This window comes from Grampus griseus, assembly GCF_964374135.1.
Source record: "Grampus griseus genome assembly, chromosome: 1".
Taxonomy (NCBI): Eukaryota; Metazoa; Chordata; class Mammalia; order Artiodactyla; family Delphinidae; genus Grampus; species Grampus griseus.
The window spans coordinates 45,891,352-45,908,055 of record NC_139017.1 but is presented as its reverse complement, the minus strand read 5'-3'; the positions used below and the strand labels follow the sequence as shown (position 1 = coordinate 45,908,055).

At 53.7% G+C, this 16,704-nt stretch overlaps 2 long non-coding RNA genes across 2 annotated transcripts; both read right to left on the bottom strand.

Moving 5' to 3' along the window:
• Nucleotides 1-2,223: 2,223 nt before the first annotated feature.
• Nucleotides 2,224-5,879, bottom strand: LOC309821126. Its single transcript, XR_014296575.1, has 3 exons — nt 5,667-5,879; nt 4,189-4,287; nt 2,224-3,180 (listed from the first exon to the last, which is right to left on the bottom strand). It is a non-coding gene; the product is annotated as an uncharacterized lncRNA (long non-coding RNA).
• A 347-nt stretch (nt 5,880-6,226) lies between these two features.
• LOC309821131 lies at nt 6,227-16,555 on the bottom strand. The gene is made up of 3 exons (XR_014296576.1): nt 15,905-16,555; nt 14,292-15,787; nt 6,227-6,559 (listed from the first exon to the last, which is right to left on the bottom strand). It is a non-coding gene; the product is annotated as an uncharacterized lncRNA (long non-coding RNA).
• Between the last annotated feature and the right edge of the window lie 149 nt (nt 16,556-16,704).

Here is a 16,704-nt window from a genome sequence, read left to right as displayed (position 1 = left end):
GACTTGGCACGAGGCCTCGAGGCTGCTGCTTTTCCCCCTACATCATAACCGATTTCAAATGGTGCTAGACAAAAACAGACTCTGAACACCAGGAGAAATCGGTCAGCCTGTGTAAGAGATGGGTCCAGTGGTGCTCGGTGGGGTCCGGCACCTTGACAGTGCAGGTGGCAAGTCTGATTTCAGCCGCTCGGCAACTGCAGCTGAATGTTTCACGGCATCTAGGAGCAGGTGGACAGTGCTGATGTGATGAGATAGTCCTTCTGGGACACACCCCTCCCCTTGCCTATTGCAATCAAGTACCCAACCCAGCATTGCCCAAGCATGTGCTCAAAGGCCTTACCAACAGGCTACTGCTAGGGGTTGCCGCTCCCTGTCAACAGAAAGACAATCACAACCTCTGGCTCTGCTCAAGCCTCTGAGTTTCTATTGAACACAACCCCATCCCTGCACTGTCCCCCTCCACAACCCAACACACTCAAGAGTGTACTTTGATTCTGAAGTTCTTCCTTTCTTGAACCGGCTCAGGTGGCAGAAGGAGGGAAGCTGATCCCACGAGCAGCAGCTCCTCTGCGGTTGGCCTTCTGCTGTGCTGCAATTCTTACTCCTAAAACACTGATTTCAAATGGTGCTAGATACAAAGATGGAAAAATCTAAGCCACCATGTGAAACCAGCTTCCAGAAGAAGAGGATCTCACTGAAGAAAGAAGGGAGATGCGATCGGAAGACCCAGCCTCTGCCCCGAGCAGAGGTGTCTTCTTGCAGTTCCACTTGTGACGGGACATGATATATGGATCCATTAGAAAGGCACAGAGAAGAGTTACAAAGTGATGCTCAAAGAACATGAAAGTCAAAGCTGATAATTTACACAGACAATCGCAATACAAAACTCATGAATTCTGTTATTTAATTCCATAACCAGTCCCTACATATTATTATATATATGACGAAATAAAATAGCCAAAGCTGTTACTAAACTGGGTTAATATTTACATTAGTATTGCCCTGCTTTGTAAACTATTTCACAGTGTGAAAAGCATTTTCCGATATTATCTCACGTCATCAGGAAACAAGCACCCTTTCTGCCTGTGAGGCTCTAGACACTACACAAAGGTGGGTTTCACCTGAGCCAGGGCAACTCTTCCATGTGTCCTAGTCACGTAGATCATGGGCTCCTCCTTCCCAGCCACAGGTGAGTGGTCAGGACATTCAAATATGACCCCGTTAATTGCCAATCTTATTTATTCTCTACTGTGACACAAAAAGATTAGTGTCTTATAATTGTACTAAGTAGATAATCCTCTAATAAAAGAATGGAGTTTTGTTTTGTGTTGTTTTCAAATTCTGCCTGAAAATTAGGTTTGCAAATGGTGTTCAAATTAGATTTCCCATCTCCTAATTGCACCATCTTTTTTGGTTGTTTGAAGCTAAGAAAATATGTCTGTATTTCCTCTGATACCATAACCAAGAGAAAGAAGAATCTGTATCTCTCCGGTTCCCTACCAATTCTTCAGGACTCTAGATAAACCCTTTGATTTTTTATGCCTCCTGGACATAACATCATGTGCTGCTCTCGGGAAGAGAAGGAAATAAAATTTGAACACCAAGCTGTGCTCTTGAATTCTCACAACAGTCTTGCGGAGTAGGTAGTATTCCCTTTTTTGCAGAAGAAACTGATCCTCAGTGTGGTTCAAAAACTTGTCCACAGTCCCATGACTAGTGAATGGTGTCGATTCCAGCTCTGACTCCAAGTCTGTGCTCCTACTCTTCTGCCCACTGCCTCCTGTTCTGTAGCTGGACTACCGTCTCATTCTGTTCTTGAACTTAATTATTAGGAAGATTGAGGGTGAGGGTAGTCCTAGGCAATATTTCTGCATAGAAGGGGGGGGTATTACTGACTGTACATGTTAAACTTGGGTGGAGATGAGAGCACGCCTGGTTCTGCAAGGAGCTGGTGCTTCGATACTTGCTTTGTTCTCCAGCACCCTGGTGCCTCTGTGGTCTCCACTGCAGGGCTGTGGGAGGGGAAGACGCTGGGGATGAACTGCCCTGCAGTACCTGTGCTGGACGCCTGAGCGATCCTGACAGCAGGCAGCACTAGGCTCTGCAGCCGGTGGGGCTCTGCGTGGCCTCGGCCACAGGTGGGAGAGCCAGGGCTGGGGATCAGTACTGCCTGCCAGGGCTCTAAGTAAGGACACCTGCAGTCAACAGCGGAGGGGAGGCCGGTGTGCGGGGGGGGGGGCGGGGGGTGTATCTAAGGCTTTAAGGTCACGACTGAGCGTTAATGATAGTCATTCCCGTAGAATAGGAACCCTATAAAACGTGAGGTTTGGAGACCTACACTCGCTAATTCTCAGCTTTGCTGCTCTGTACTTCAGCCAAACTCGTCTTCCTTCGTAACTTCCAACTGCCACTCTCCACAAACCCGTTCCTAAGGTGTCGTCACAGGAGTCCTTCGGTGATCCAGACTGCCTCTTTCTCCATCAGAAGGCCTCTGCATAGGCTATTCCTTCTTTCTGGAACAATCTGCATCTACTCTCTCATAACTACCAACCGTCAGTCACTGCCCTCCCCGCCAAGTAAGTCCTCCTTCAGGTCTCAGCTGGGCCACCCCGTCCGCAGGAAAGTTCCCCAGTCTAGCCTGGCTTTGGGTTAAGCTCCCCTCTCACACCATCATGCTCCTGTCCTTCAGAACACACTCAGGTCATCTAGTCGTGAGGGTGATTAATCCATGTCTCTCCTGCTACCCAGGAAGCGTCAGCTCTGAGTGCAGAGGAGGGGATGCACATAGCAGAGGAGCAACTGTCACCGAGGGAACTAAGGGATATGAACCTGAGTTTGGGCTCCAACTCTCGAGTTCTAAAATACTCTCAGTTCTCTGGAAGAAGAGACAAGAAATCATTAGCAATGCACTGCTGTAAACACTCTAAGAGTAGAGGGGATAAAAGTCATCTTAGTATCCAAACCTTTCACCCTTCCAATCCCACCAGATAAAAGGGTCTGCTGAGGTCTCAGACCTCCCAACAGAACCAGGCTTCTCTCTTGAAGTCGGCCGAGCAATGAATGACACACTTACCTGAAACCAGATGCTGATTTTGTCCCCTAGTTGCAAGTAGCCAGGTGATTTCATGCGGCTGGAAGCAGCTTGCTCTCCCTGGCACCCAACCCGAGGGCCTCCTTGATCTGGAAGAAGGCAGCCTGGTAAAACCCCAGCCTGCTAAGGGCTGTGTCATCAAAGGCGGGACGCTGGATCCTCCCACCTCAGCCTAGCGGCCCCACGCAAGCTGACCAGTGGAGAAGGGCTTAGAGGGCTGTCGGGAAGGAGAATCAGCCCCTGAGGAGTGGGTATGTCAGCCCTGGGAGGTGCCACAGCACAGGAAGAGGGTTTGGGGGCCACAATGCCGCCCCAGTCCAGTCTGTGCCCACATTCTAGTTGGAGGTTTTTCCACCCCCTCGTGCCTACGAAACTCCTCTGCCTGGGCAGGGACCCAAGGGTGGAGGAAAGGTCACCATACAGTGAATCAGAACACAGTGGCTTTAATTCCTGCTCGGCCAGGCTCTGAGAACTGGGGCCTGCACTTTCCTGGAATAGGCCTCGGAATGTTCATCCGAAAACAGAGGGGCTGGTGCAGACTGGTCACTGCACATTCAAATGTATGGAGGGGTCAGGCAGGACACTTAAGACAGAGAAGCACAGACAGTGTGCAGCAGAAGTGTGGGGACCCGGAGGGGCCGTGTTTAGTCTAAAGGCATGCAGAATCCGATACAGCTGAAAAAAGAAAAAAAAAGAAAAAAAAAGAAACAGAAACTCTGCACAGGCCAAACAAAAACATGAGTGTTAAATACAATTCATGGGCCGTTGCTTAAAGAATAGCCTGGAGATTGCAGAGAGAGCTTCTACTGCATTCTATAAATGATGCTGTGTCATTTAAAGTGCTAAAAATCCTATGCCCAGCACGGTGCCCAAAAAATAATACGGGAGGAAAACAGGAAGGAGAGGAATCCTTGTTTATGAAATCCGTAAGCAAACCCACGGAACAAACAGATATTTGCCTCCAGGAACCAAATGCTGCTGGCTTGTTCTGCGCTACCACAGCGTGTTCAAATCCAGAACGCTTGGGAAGGTTCCTGCGAGGCAGCAGCTTCTCCCTCCCTCCCAACCCAGCTGGGTGCTGAGTCACAGCTACTTACATGACTGACGCAAGTTCCAGCCAGAGTGGGGGAGGAGCGCCGGAAGTGGAGCCCAGATCATCCATCTTCCTGCCGCTGGGAATGCTGGTTTCAGGGCTCCTGGGAGTGAGGAAGAGTCACGTTGGTGAGAGAGGGGCCTAGAAAAGGCCCTTTTGAAAAAGGGGAACAGTCTGCCCTTGAGTTAGTCCCAGACCATTGTACGTCTGAACAGAGAGGCCCAGCCCAGCTTCCTGTCACTCTCGGCTCTAGCCCTGGCCCAGTGTCCTGGACATTTTGTCTTAAGCTGTCAGGGTGGGACCTGTTGCCAACTAGCTGTGGTTAATGAATCAGAGGAAAGGGTGATAAAATGAAAGGTATATATCCAGGGGGCCGTGGAGGAGGGGAACGTGGAACTGGCTCGCTCTCTCTTCCTCTCTCTCTCTGGCAGCTTGGCCCCCATGAGGACTCAGCATCCAGGAACCCACCACACTTCACAGGCCCTAGATCCCAAGGTGGGATGACATACTCCAGACCCACTAAACCCCCCCAGATGACCCCTGAGGTAAAAAAAAATCACCACGTTCTCAGCTTGTGTGGGCCCAGCATCAGCAGCTCTGGTTTCTCTTGGGGCAGGGGTATGGAGGCCTGTGTTCCTAGGCCTCTGTCCCTTCCTCAACACCACTTGGGTCTGGAAATCTCCCCACCTCCCAGACTCAGGACAGGGCATGGAGGCCCTAATTGGGATGACTGGCTGGCCGGGAGGATGCACATGGCTATCCTGCCCTGGGGATGCCATGGGGCCTGGGGGGTAGCAGGAGACAGTGGGCAGTGAAGGGGAGGAGGAGGGGTGGCGTGAAGATGGGATCAAGGACGCCTCCCTGTTTCCCAGAGAGTGACTTAGGCTGGGCAGAGGATGGGCACAGCCCTGAACTGCTTTCAGGGAAGCTGGTGCTTTCCACAAGAGGAAAAGTAAGTGTGCCTTTGGTCTATTACACACGCAATGCCCACCACAGTTCACAGGTCCAAGCCAACGCAGATCTGAAGAAAAACCACCAACACTGCTCCCTTGTCACTCCCAAATCATCTACTTGACCCAGTGAAGATGGACTCAGAAGTGAAACTTCAGGCTCAGGTGAAATCTAACTCTGGAGGTTGGGGGAGAGACACCCAGAGCCCAGCTTCCCCACCTCCCAAGGAGGAGCTGGGTCACCCTCTCCTGCAGCCACCAGGAGTAACTAGCAGGCACAGTATGCTGCCAGGAGCCCCATTTAGAGGACCGCATGCCTGCCTGCTGGGTGAGGCTCGTTTCTGTCCCCAGGAACCTTTCCAGAGGCGTGCCCAGCCTCTGCAGTACTGCCCCCACTCCTCTTGGAAGGAGAGCAGAGCATCTCCCCAAGTCAGACATCCTCCCAGGAGCACAGCCCCGGCAGGCACCAGGAAGCCCGGGGCGTACCCACTAACCTCCAAGTGGCGGTTCTACCCAGTACCTGGGCACACACCTGGCAGAGCACATGGACCGGGTCATGCCCATGACCTGGTTCCACTTCCCTAGGTGGGGGGCGGGAGGCTGGGCAGACAGAGGGTAGGTCTGGAGTCCAAAGCCAGCTTGGAGCACCTTTCTCTCCTGCTTCCCCTGCAGCTGGCCAGGCTGGTGGCTGTACCTTCACGGCTATGCCAGCCTCATTCTGTTATCAGGACTTCTGTCTACCAGTCTCAGGACCTGGAACAGTGAATAGTGGGAGGAGGCAGGAAGAGGAGGGAGGGGAGGGAGGGAGGAGGAGGGGGGAGGAGGGAGGAGGGGGGGAGGAGGGAGGGAGGAGGAGGGGGAGGAGGGAAGGAGGGGGAGGAGGGAGGAGGAGGAGGGAGGGAGGAGGAGGAGGGAGGGAGGAGGGGGAGGGGAGGAGGGGGAGAAGGGAGGGAGGAGGAGGAGGGGGAGGAGGGAGAGAGGAGGAGAGAGAGGAGGGAGCGAGGGGGAGGAGGGAGGAGGTGGAGGGGGAGGAGGGAGAGGAGGAGGGGGAGGAGGGAGGGAAGAAGAGGAGGGGGAGGAGGGAGGGGGGAGGAGGGGGTAGTTTCACAGTCTAGTGCATTCCCATCAGATCGGAGAGGGGAACACGTACAACTTCCCCTTTTCAAGAGCTCCGCTGTCCCCACTTTTGTTTCGGTTCCTTCCCCTCTGGACTGGGGATGGCACGGCTGGTGGGCTGGGCAGGGGCGGGCACCCAGGTGCCCAGCCAACTGGGCTCTTGCCTGGCTCCATCTCGGGCCTGGCAGGCTCCCTCGCCCATTACCCGGCATGCCCTTCTCCTTGTCAGGGAGGCCGCGCCCTCTTGTTTTCAAAGTTTTATAACAGTATTGTTTGTTGTCCAGCAGATTAAATTCTTTTGGAGGCGGGCTGGCGGGGGCGGGGGGGGGGGGGAGGTTAGGGAGAGGGAGGGAAAAGAGAGAGGGAGAGAAAACACAAATAACTGCTATTAGGGCCAAAAGATTAAATGAGTTCCTTTCTGAACACAGACTTCACCTGTCTTGGAGAGAGGCCAGTGGCCAGGAGCCCACGTTCCCTTCCTCTCTGTCCCTGTCACTCTCTTCTCTCTCTGCCCCCTCCTCACCTAGCAAGGTGACATGTGGTCTCAGACTTTCCAGGCCACTACTCAGGGTTCAAGCTGAAAAGAAGAAACAGCTAATAGGGCTGGGGGGTGGGGGATTCATGCCTGAGCAACTCCCACCCCAGATAGGAAGCACGACATGCGTCCGAGCTGGTCCTGGCAAGGAGACCCTGGATTCCCATCTCCTCAGGGCTTTGGATGACCTTCTCCAGGACCAGATGGGGAGCTGCCCCATTTCAGAAACGGTTCATCTCTGCAGTGAGCCTGTGCCGAGTTCACATGTGAAATAAAAGTAATACATTCTATGATGTCAGGGACACCGGAAGAACTGGACCCCAAGGAAGTGGTAACACTAACGCATGGACAAATATTCCCGTATACCTAAGGAGTGAGTGAGGATGAGAAACAGAAAAGAAGGGAGATAGAAAGCTGATATAAAATAAGCATGATCTTATAAAGAGGGGGAACCAGGGAAAGGTTCCTGACCTGGCAGGCCTTTCGATGCTAAATCTGCAGGCACTAACAATACAAAAGGATACATGATTCTCCGTATTCAATACAACCCTCATTTAGACATTAATTGGTTGACTCTGGACTTTGGTCACCTCTAAGTAGTATGCTCACTTCAACACACACCCGTGCCTTTAGAACAGCAGGCAATGCTGGTGGTCCCAGAGCTGTGGACCTGCCCTGAGATATTCCTCTTCCATCTCCTGCCTTTCTCCAACAACTATGCATGGCCCTGCCTCACGCACCCCTCTCTCTCTTTCTCGCACGCGCGCGCGCGCGCGCGCGCCCGTGCTCCTTCACGTCTCTGATGCCTATCAAAGATCCCTAGGGCTAGGAGGAACTGGGGGAGGAGGGCGGGGGGAGTGATACAAATCAGGATTAGAGCAGCTCAGGGCTCTTTCCTGCCAGGGATAAGGGGCAACGTGCCTTTCTCCCTTTTTTATTTTCCAATATTATCAGTCCTATACGGTCAGTGGCAGGAGTTCTCTCTGCAAGGAGAAACAATGCTCATGTGTCCGTCCCCCCCACCCCCCGACCCCACCCCAGGCTCAGGCGTGCCTCAGAGGCAGAAAGGAAAGATGAAGCCTGCGCCGGATCCTGACACCCACACTCATGCTGTTCTGGGGTGGCCTCAGAGTTCACAGACTCAGGCCCAAAAGCCCCTGTCCAGGACCTCCAGTCTCCCCCTCTCAGATAAAGAAGCCTCATCTTTCCTTGGGAACCCTCAGCAAAGGGGATGCCACAGTCCTTCCCAAAGTCTAGCCTAAGCCACCCTCCCTGCTACAGGTTCAGCCATCCTCTTTCCCAACCTCCAGGCAAACAGGGTCTGATATGACAAATCTTCATAGGTAAAGTTACTGAAGCCTGCATCCACCGAAACAATCCCCCGGTAGCTTCGCCCTCACGGGGTTTCTCTACAAGCCGAGGCTGCATTCGGGGGATACACATGGACAAAAACGTCCAATCCCAGTCCTTCTTCAGGGAACACCCCGGGATAAAGCCTAAGCCACGTGGCTAAATGTGTTGTAAATTAACACTTCTTTCCCCTTCGAAGAGGTTGTGGCCTATTTGAAGGAAGATCACACAGAGGGGCCTCATGGCCAAGAAGACGCGCAGCTTTCCTTCTAAAGGGTGAGGGCTGTGCTCAATGTTCAGAAAACACTGACCCCAAGAATTCTCTGACCACCTTCTCCGTGGGAAAGGGCTACTTCTTCAAGTCAATAGTGATTCACACAATCCGAGCTGAAGCCAGCGTGTCCAGTATCTTACTTAACCATGGTACCTCAGCCAATTCTTCCAGCAGGTGCTGTACACTAAAAGTAGCTAACAAACAGGTAACGTACACGCAGCGTGCATCCTGGGCAAAGCTCCGTGTGTACCTTATAAATCCGATGGGAAAATCTCAAAGGCCCCACAGTGAGGCCTCATTTCTAAGAAAGCTACTTAGCAGAAGCATGACCACAGGGACACACAGCAAGTGCCCTTACAGACATGTCAGCACTGTCTGAAGCACTGCACATTCCAGAAGCTTCCAAATGTAAGAAGCCTCACCAGAAACACATGACGCATGGCTGGCTTCCCAGCCAAGGAGTGCAAGCCAGTCTTCACAAGAGCTCCAAGAAGTTGAAAGAACGGAGAACGGGAGAACCCAGATATTCTGAGGTTTCCTGCCCCTTCAATATATAGAGAAGCGACCCCAAACCTAGAGAGATCAAGTCAACTGCCCAAGACCCACCCCGACCCCTGCCCCGCTCCATGGGTCCCACAACTAGAACCCGAGGAAATGACAACCAGAGTCAGGGGGCCTGGGTGGGTGTCCCAAATTAAGCAGATACAAGCAGTTAGACCCTGGCAGGATTCTCTCTGGTTCAGTGTCATCAACTACAGGGCTGATACCACCCACTTGCCCTCACAGGGCTGTGTGAGGCCAAAAGAGCTCGCAAACGTGAAAAGAACTGTGAAACATCGCACGGCACATGTGAGACAATGGTTACTAGTCAATTCCTCTCCTGCCTGCATCCTAGCCCAAATCCCTCTTCACACCACCCTCCTGGGAGCTGCGGAGGCTGGGTTCAGAGTTACGAATCCCAGGTAAGTGTCCTGCAGAGTGGCAAGCAGACAGCATCTTGGAGAAATGCAGCTATTTTTAATGCTCTGCATTCTGTCTAGCGGGTTGCACAATGTGTGCCTCCGCCTCAGGGTTCCTACCCACGCAGCCCAGGAAACATGGTGGACGTCAGGGACTGAGGCTGCCATGGAGAAGAGAAGTGAGGCCAGGACCTGGCCACTCCTGGCCACAGCCTGGTTTTGCACAAAAGCCCGGAAGGGCCTGGGACCCTGGGCTTTGCTGTATGTGTTTCATTTTTGCTGTCTTTTAAAGAATGACTCAAGACTAAAAAGCCAAAATGGAACTGGTAGCTCTGAGATATTTCTGTTTTTGTTTTCTTTTCTCTTGTCTTTTTATCGTTTTTTTTTGTTGTTGTTGTTGTTGTTTTTAATAGAAGGGCTTAAACAACCACATGAGAAAAGAAGGCTAAATATAAAGGGAAACTTCCTGACAGCAAAGGGGCACAGACCCTGAGGATAAGTCTCAGGGAATGCACAGGACGCAAGGGCCCTGCAGTCCTATTTTCTCTCCAGGATTTAGGGCCAGAAAGGATGGTACGTCTTTCCTGGGGCACGGCATGTCAAGTCACCCCCTGCAGCACAGCAAGCCCCCAGCAGCTCCCACACGGCCCATCTCGACAAGCCTCTTGGTGGGAGCCAGAGTCCACGTCCTCGGTCACCTGGAGGGTCCTCATCAGCCACCTTCGTGCCATCTTCACCCTTCGCACTTGCTTTTGAAGGTCTTTCAGAAACTGTCTCCACCCACCCGCCCTAATTCATGCCGACAGTGTCCCTTCAGAAAACACGATTACAGCTGCTCTCAGACGGGTCTTCAAGGTCCCACCCCTCTCTTGTGATGCAGATCCTGAGTTTCGGGCTAAGAAATACCTCCATGAACATCCAGGGAGCCCCCATATGGGCGTTGGCAGGAATCTCCAAAAAGATTCTGATTCAACCCTCTCATTTTACAGATAATGAAACCGAGGCCCAAAGAGGTGAAGGGGGTGAGTGAGTTTTTACCAAGGGAGCCAGAACCCAGGCCTCTGACTCATCTACAGGCTCCCCGGGCCCCCGCAACCACACGCCACCAAGACCCACACGGCCCCCTGGCAGCAGGTGGCAGTCTCCATGGTCAGGGTGGGCCAGGCAGCAAGGACCATGGCACCAAAGAGGGAGAATCTCGTGGCCCGACTCACCCTGGGCCCAGCAGCCACTGCACTCCTACTATGTAAACAAGTCCTGAGCCCAGAGGTTGCACACAGGAAATGTCCCCTCCCCCGTCCCCAGCCACCAACCTCTCAAGACACAGAGCTCGTCCAAGCATCTGATACAAGGGGACTCCCCTCCCTCAGCCTCTGCCTGTCCCTTCCCTACTGCGAAATCTCGCAACCACGTGTTCTGGCAGGAGAGGCTCAGCTGAAGTCTGCCTCCTGCAGACATATGTTTTACCAGTGACTCAGCAAAGACTGAAGCCGAGTGGCCCCCCGTGCTGCGTGGACCAGAGGTGGCCACGGTGACCAGGCTGAGGTGGAGATGCCAGCTGGCGCCTGGTGACGGTGGGAGACGGAAGGTCAGGAGCAGCCATGGCTAATGGAGAAAATCCTAGTCTGCTGGTGACCAAACTACAGGCTACGGCCACCTTGATTCCTGACTCACTCCAAGTTCCTGTGAGCTCTGTGGACCTTGGATGGATTTTCCCAGCTGTTAGGAAAAGAGAGAGGTTAGTCTGTGTATCAGTTCTCTTTGGAGGCTCAATCAATATGGCTTCCCCAGGTGGCCGAGGTCCTTCCGTCTCTCAAATTCCCTCCTTGACCAACATCTGGATGCCTCTTCTTATGTAGGAGTGTCCTTCTTTTCCATATATGTCTACTTTATTTTTAAATTCTATTTATTATTATTAATGATCTCTCCCCACGTTAGAATATACACTCCATAAGAGCATAAACTCGGTTTTGTGGAATTCTGCATCCCTAGAACCTAGCACAATGCCTGGCATATATACAGCAGAGACTGAAGACGTATTTGTAGAAGGAATGTATTTGCCTGCCTATCCACGGATACCAAAGGGTATCTGCCCCTGCCCTGCCTCCCTCAAAAGGGATGTGATGCAGCCCTCCCTGTGACAGCAGAGTCCCCCGGGTATCTGGCCTTTCACTCTGGGTCACATCATTTGCCTATCCTCTGAAGGTCTTAGCTCCCAAAAATGTCTGGCTTCAGCCTAAGAGGATGAAGAAAAAGTACAGGCTTTGGACTCAGAAGTGCCTGAGTTTAAATCTCAGTCGTGCCACCTACCAAGTGTGTGACCTTGGTTAAGTCACTGAACAATCACAGTTCTTTAACCGTAAAAGGGAAGTAACACCTACTGCATATGGTTGTTCTGAGCATGAAATGAAATAAGCAAAAGGGGGCCCTGACAAAGGTCAGTTTCCCTTTCCTTGGCCTGCATGCTGAGACCAAGAGCTCTGATGCCTGTCTCTGGGCTCCATGCACACACGTGTTCACTCAGGCCACAGCAGGCAGCCCTGGCTGAATGCTGGACACCTCCTCCAACCCCCTCCTGGCCTTGATCCTGTGGTCAGACACTGTACAACCATCTCCCCGCATGGCTCTCTCCATCCTTGTCCCCCTACTACTCCCCTGCCCAGGCTCCGCACTATTGCATCAGGCTCCGCACTATTGCATCAGGCTCCGCAAAGGCCCGGGGCCTGGAGGCGTTCTCTGGCCTTATCAGCCCACGAGCAGCTCCTGCGGAAGGAGCTACCAAGGAACCAAACCCAGTCTCTGCTTTCCTCACAGACACTCCAAGTCCCAGAAAAGCAATGCAAGATGAGGGCCTCCCACAGACAGCCGGCTAGTGGAAAAGGCACTCTCTCTCGCATATTTCAGAGGGAGGCAACATGCCCAAAAAAGTGACCAGCATGAGGTACAGATCCTCTCTAAAGCTGCAGCTGCAGCCTCCGGGGCACTCGTGCCAGGGGACAGAGCTAAGATATGCATTAAACAATTCACAGCCCTGACCAGACCAGGATTCAATGGAATAGGAAGGTGCTGACCAATCGGGTCCCCTGGCAGGGCCCCTCCCCCATGCCTCCTGGCCAAGCCACACCACCACGGCTCCAGCGCCACCAGCTCTGTTAACCGCTGCCGGACCCCAGCTGGAAAGGCCCCACGCTGCCTCCTGGCTCCCAGACTGCAGGGGTTCAAAGGTCGAAAAGGAGTGCCAGCTGCGCCTGGCCCCCCTCTCAGCGGATGCCAGCTATTCTGCCAGCCTGGCTTCTGCCACATAACGTTCCAGGTCTGGAGAAGCCAGGCTGGTGAACAGGAAGGTAAGAACCAGGTGAGGGACAGAAGTAGGAAAATCAGTCGGCGAGCACCAACCCCAGTTCTGGGAACACCAGAGGCCACAGAGGCTACTACACCTCAAGGAGCAAAACCAACTTCCCCACCCTGCCGAGGGCAGGGCTGTGAATGGAGCCAGCGGTCACCCGGAGCCAGGCCCGGGGACGCACTGCACACAGGACAGCGAAGGCTCCCGAGCATGGCCAGCAGCTCCATCTGGCTCCAGCCTGACAGCCAGCGCTGGCCAGACTCTAGCTGACACATCTTGAGGGACTTGGCCAGCTCCTCTTCATCTCCCCAGCTGCACCAAGGCTGATCTGTCTGCTTTATTCATGTTCCAGGTCCAACACCCCTAGCCATCCCTCCCTTCGTTACTGCTGGAGGGGCTGAGACTTGTCAAATTCCTTGAAGGAAGAGACGTCGGACTCTTCCAAACGGCCCTGGATTCCTCACTCAGCGAGGATCTCAGGCTGCTCACAGCCAACTCAGAGACTCATCTCAGATGGGAAGAGGAGAAGACGAAACGCTGGGAGGCAGGGTACATCAGACTTTCCTGGGTAGGGGTGGGCGGGGGGAGTGGGGAGGAAACAACAGCCGCGTCCACGAGGCAACGGCAGGGAGCTGGCATCCCACAGGTGCCCCCTGACATTAGCCGAGAGCGTCATAAAATTACCCAGCACCATCCCTTTTATCTTTAGACCCCAGACAATCTGCTGTCAGCTCATTCCAACCAGGCCTATTGGCCCAGAATGTGGCAGGAATCTACTTGATAGGAGAAAGATTTCCTGGTAATGTCTGCCACATTGCCTCCGGTCTGCCTTCTGAACCATCTCTGTAATGTGACGGACCTCCCCAGTTCTGCAGGCCCTCACCGTTTTTAATCACGATCGCTATTACTGCGACCAGCAACAGGTGACGCAGAGAAAGAAACATTTCTACGTCAAACTGCCTGGAGATCTTTGCAATGGTTTACTGAGCCAGGATTTTTTTTTTAAGTAAAGGTAATGAGGGCCTAGAGGAAAGTAGTTATTCACTCAAGAAAACAAACAAAAAAAAACAAACAAAAAAAGAAAAACCCAAAGTAGGCGGAAAGAGCCCCAAAGTCCACTGCCCAGCCCACAGTCTATAAGCTCCAGACCACAGCACTGCACTAAGCGAGGCTAAAGGTGTCCAGACGACACAGGAAGAGACCCCGTTCCCAGGCGCGCTCGCAGCCCCTCTGAGGGATCAGCATTCAGAATCTCGTGCTATTCGTAGGGGGTCAGGGAGAGCGGCTGGTCAGTTACTGCGGGAGGCCCAACTGTTCTGCCAACGACCACACCCCGCCATCTCCCACATGGCCAGTGCCTGATCGCTTAGGCTGGCCGCCCTGCCCCCGAGCCTTCGCTGGTTACTAACCCCATTCACAGAAAAGCCAGGAAGAGGAGAATGGAAAGAAGGGAGCAATTGTCTGGGAGATTCTGAATGGAGAAGTTTGAGGCTTCTCCACTGAATAAGGAAAACGCCCTCGTGGGAAGAGCAGGGGGTAGGGGAGGGCCTGGAACGGGTGGCCCACACCTGACTTACCTGGGAGGCAGGGAAGGAGGGCGTTGAATCCTATCTTCCTTGCTGCGCCTGGTTTCCAATAAGCAGGCTGGTGATGGTTCACCGACGAGACTGGGATGGCGTCACATCCACCAGCACTTGTGGTCACAGAACCACACAAACTGGGGGCTCAACAGCACCTCTGGAAGGGAGGAGGCAAAGACCCAGCCCACTCTGCCCTATACCTCCCAGCATGACATGCTCGTTCACCACCAGCTCCTCTGAGGACAGCTGGCCCCTTGTGCCGGTCAAGCCAGACTTCCGGAAGCCCCAAACGAGGGTGAGGGTGGGGAACAGACAAGCTCCCGGATGCCCATAGCTGGGTCTGCCTCACATATCCCAAAGAAAATCCAAGAAAGGACGAGGGAGGGCTGGAGGAAGGCAGGGAAGGCAACAGGTTCAAAAGAAGGAAGAGAGAGGTCAAAAGACATCCTCAGGCAAAGCAGGGCAAACCGGAAACCAGGAAGACACACCGGAGGCCACACTGTGCTTTCAGCCACATCACGTGCCCAGCCTCTCCTCCAAACCCAGGATCCAGGAACCTTCGAGAAGCACCAGCCCCTCCTGGCCCTCAGCCTACATCAGCGCCCTCCTCCACAAGATTCTGAATCTACTAGCATGTGAAATAGGGGGAAGGAGAGAAAGCTTGGCAGCCCTGAACCAGACACAGACACATATACACAGATACACATATGCACGCGTGTGTGCACGCGCGCGCACACACACACCCTCCCCAGTATAAAAGGCCCCATGGAGATGGCTCACACTTTCCAGGTTCTGGTTCCCTGATAGAAGCGCTCCTCTCCCGCAGGGGAGGGCAGACACGTCTGATAAGAACTGCTTAGCACAACGCTATATATAGTCTAGGTTCCTAGCGGCCTAGAGATCTGGAGCTAGAACTTGGCAGAGAACCATGCTAGATGCTGGCAAGGCCCACCCCCCTCCCCCAGCTCCTCCAGCCAGCCAACGGAGAGCCTCACCTCCCTGCTGGGGGCAATGAGCCCAGGCAGGGCCCTTCCATTCAGCCCGTGAACACTCTGCTCTGAGGGACCCGGACTTTTGGCTCTCTGTTTTAGGGAGAATCGACACCTCCTGAATGTGAGGGGGATGCGCGGGGGCTGAACACTGAGTTCTAGCCTCTCTGCAGCTCTCCAGCAGGATGAGGAAATCGATCCAGTCCTCTCTTCTGGAGGACCAAGGGCGGCAGTGTGCAGGAAAGAATGCAGAAGGCACAGCAGCTGGCTAGGTTCAATAAACATCTATCCACTTCCGACGTTTGAAGGGATAAAAGAATGCAAAAAAATACTTACTGCAGAGAGCCAGGCTGCCAGGCAGCTCCTTTTTTTGTTCCAAATAAATGCAAACGGGCACACACTTATCCCACAGGATGACAACTGTCTTCTGCACACCAGCACCATCGTCAGCTGAGTCTCCAGGAGTTTGTCACCTACCCATGGAGCTGAACTCCTCTGAGTTCTCTGTGGGGAAGAAGCGAAAGGTGGGCTCAGTTCCCAGGGCCAACCAAGCAATGCACATGCAGGCCCCAATCAGGGTCCCTTCTGGGCCCCCGGACATGGCCCTCCGCTGCGGCTCACCGTCCACTGACAGAAGAAACACCACGCCGGGCCCAGCATCCTGGAGGAAGGCCAGTCCCAGCGGGCACGCGGTCTCATCAAGGACGGCCCATCCGTCACATCTTTCTGAAAACAAACCTGAAGGACAACAGTTCTCTGAAGTACAGAACCTAGGCTCTCATCACATGCACAGCTTCTGGACAAAGACACACAAAGGATCCAACACCCACATATATACAATTTTTTTAGGTCAAGTTGCTCTCTCCTCAGGCTGAAAAAGACATGACGCAAAGGGGCCGGGGCTGCCTTTGCACTTGGGTGGGGTCGGCCAGCTCCCACCCCTCGCCCGTCTCACAGTCTGCTGTGACCTGGGCCGGGTCCCCCGTCCCCTCTGGCTCCCAAGGCCCCAGAGCCACTCTTTCCAGACCCCAAAAGAGTCGCGCGGGGAAGTCCTCGGGGAGAGGAGGTGCTCGGCGACAAATGTCAGTGCTGGCATCATCCATCCACAGGAAGCGTGAGGCTGAAAAACGGCACCCGAGGAAGGGAGGCAGAGAGCTCCAGGCCAGGCTGGCCCTCCATCTCCTCCCACAAGTTGTTTGCTCCTCCACCCCAGACGCCGGCCGAAAGCGGGGGAGGAGAGGAGGGAGGCCAGATGCTGGGGATGACGGTTTGGCTGAGATTCAGTGGCGATGGAGGCCCATGTTCTCTCTTGCTCCGAAGAAGGCCTGGTGGGGCGGGGCCGGGTGGGCGGGGCGGAGCGGGGGGTGTCACGCGCACAAAGCGCAATGCTGCAGATTCAAGAAAAGTCTAGAACCCTGAGC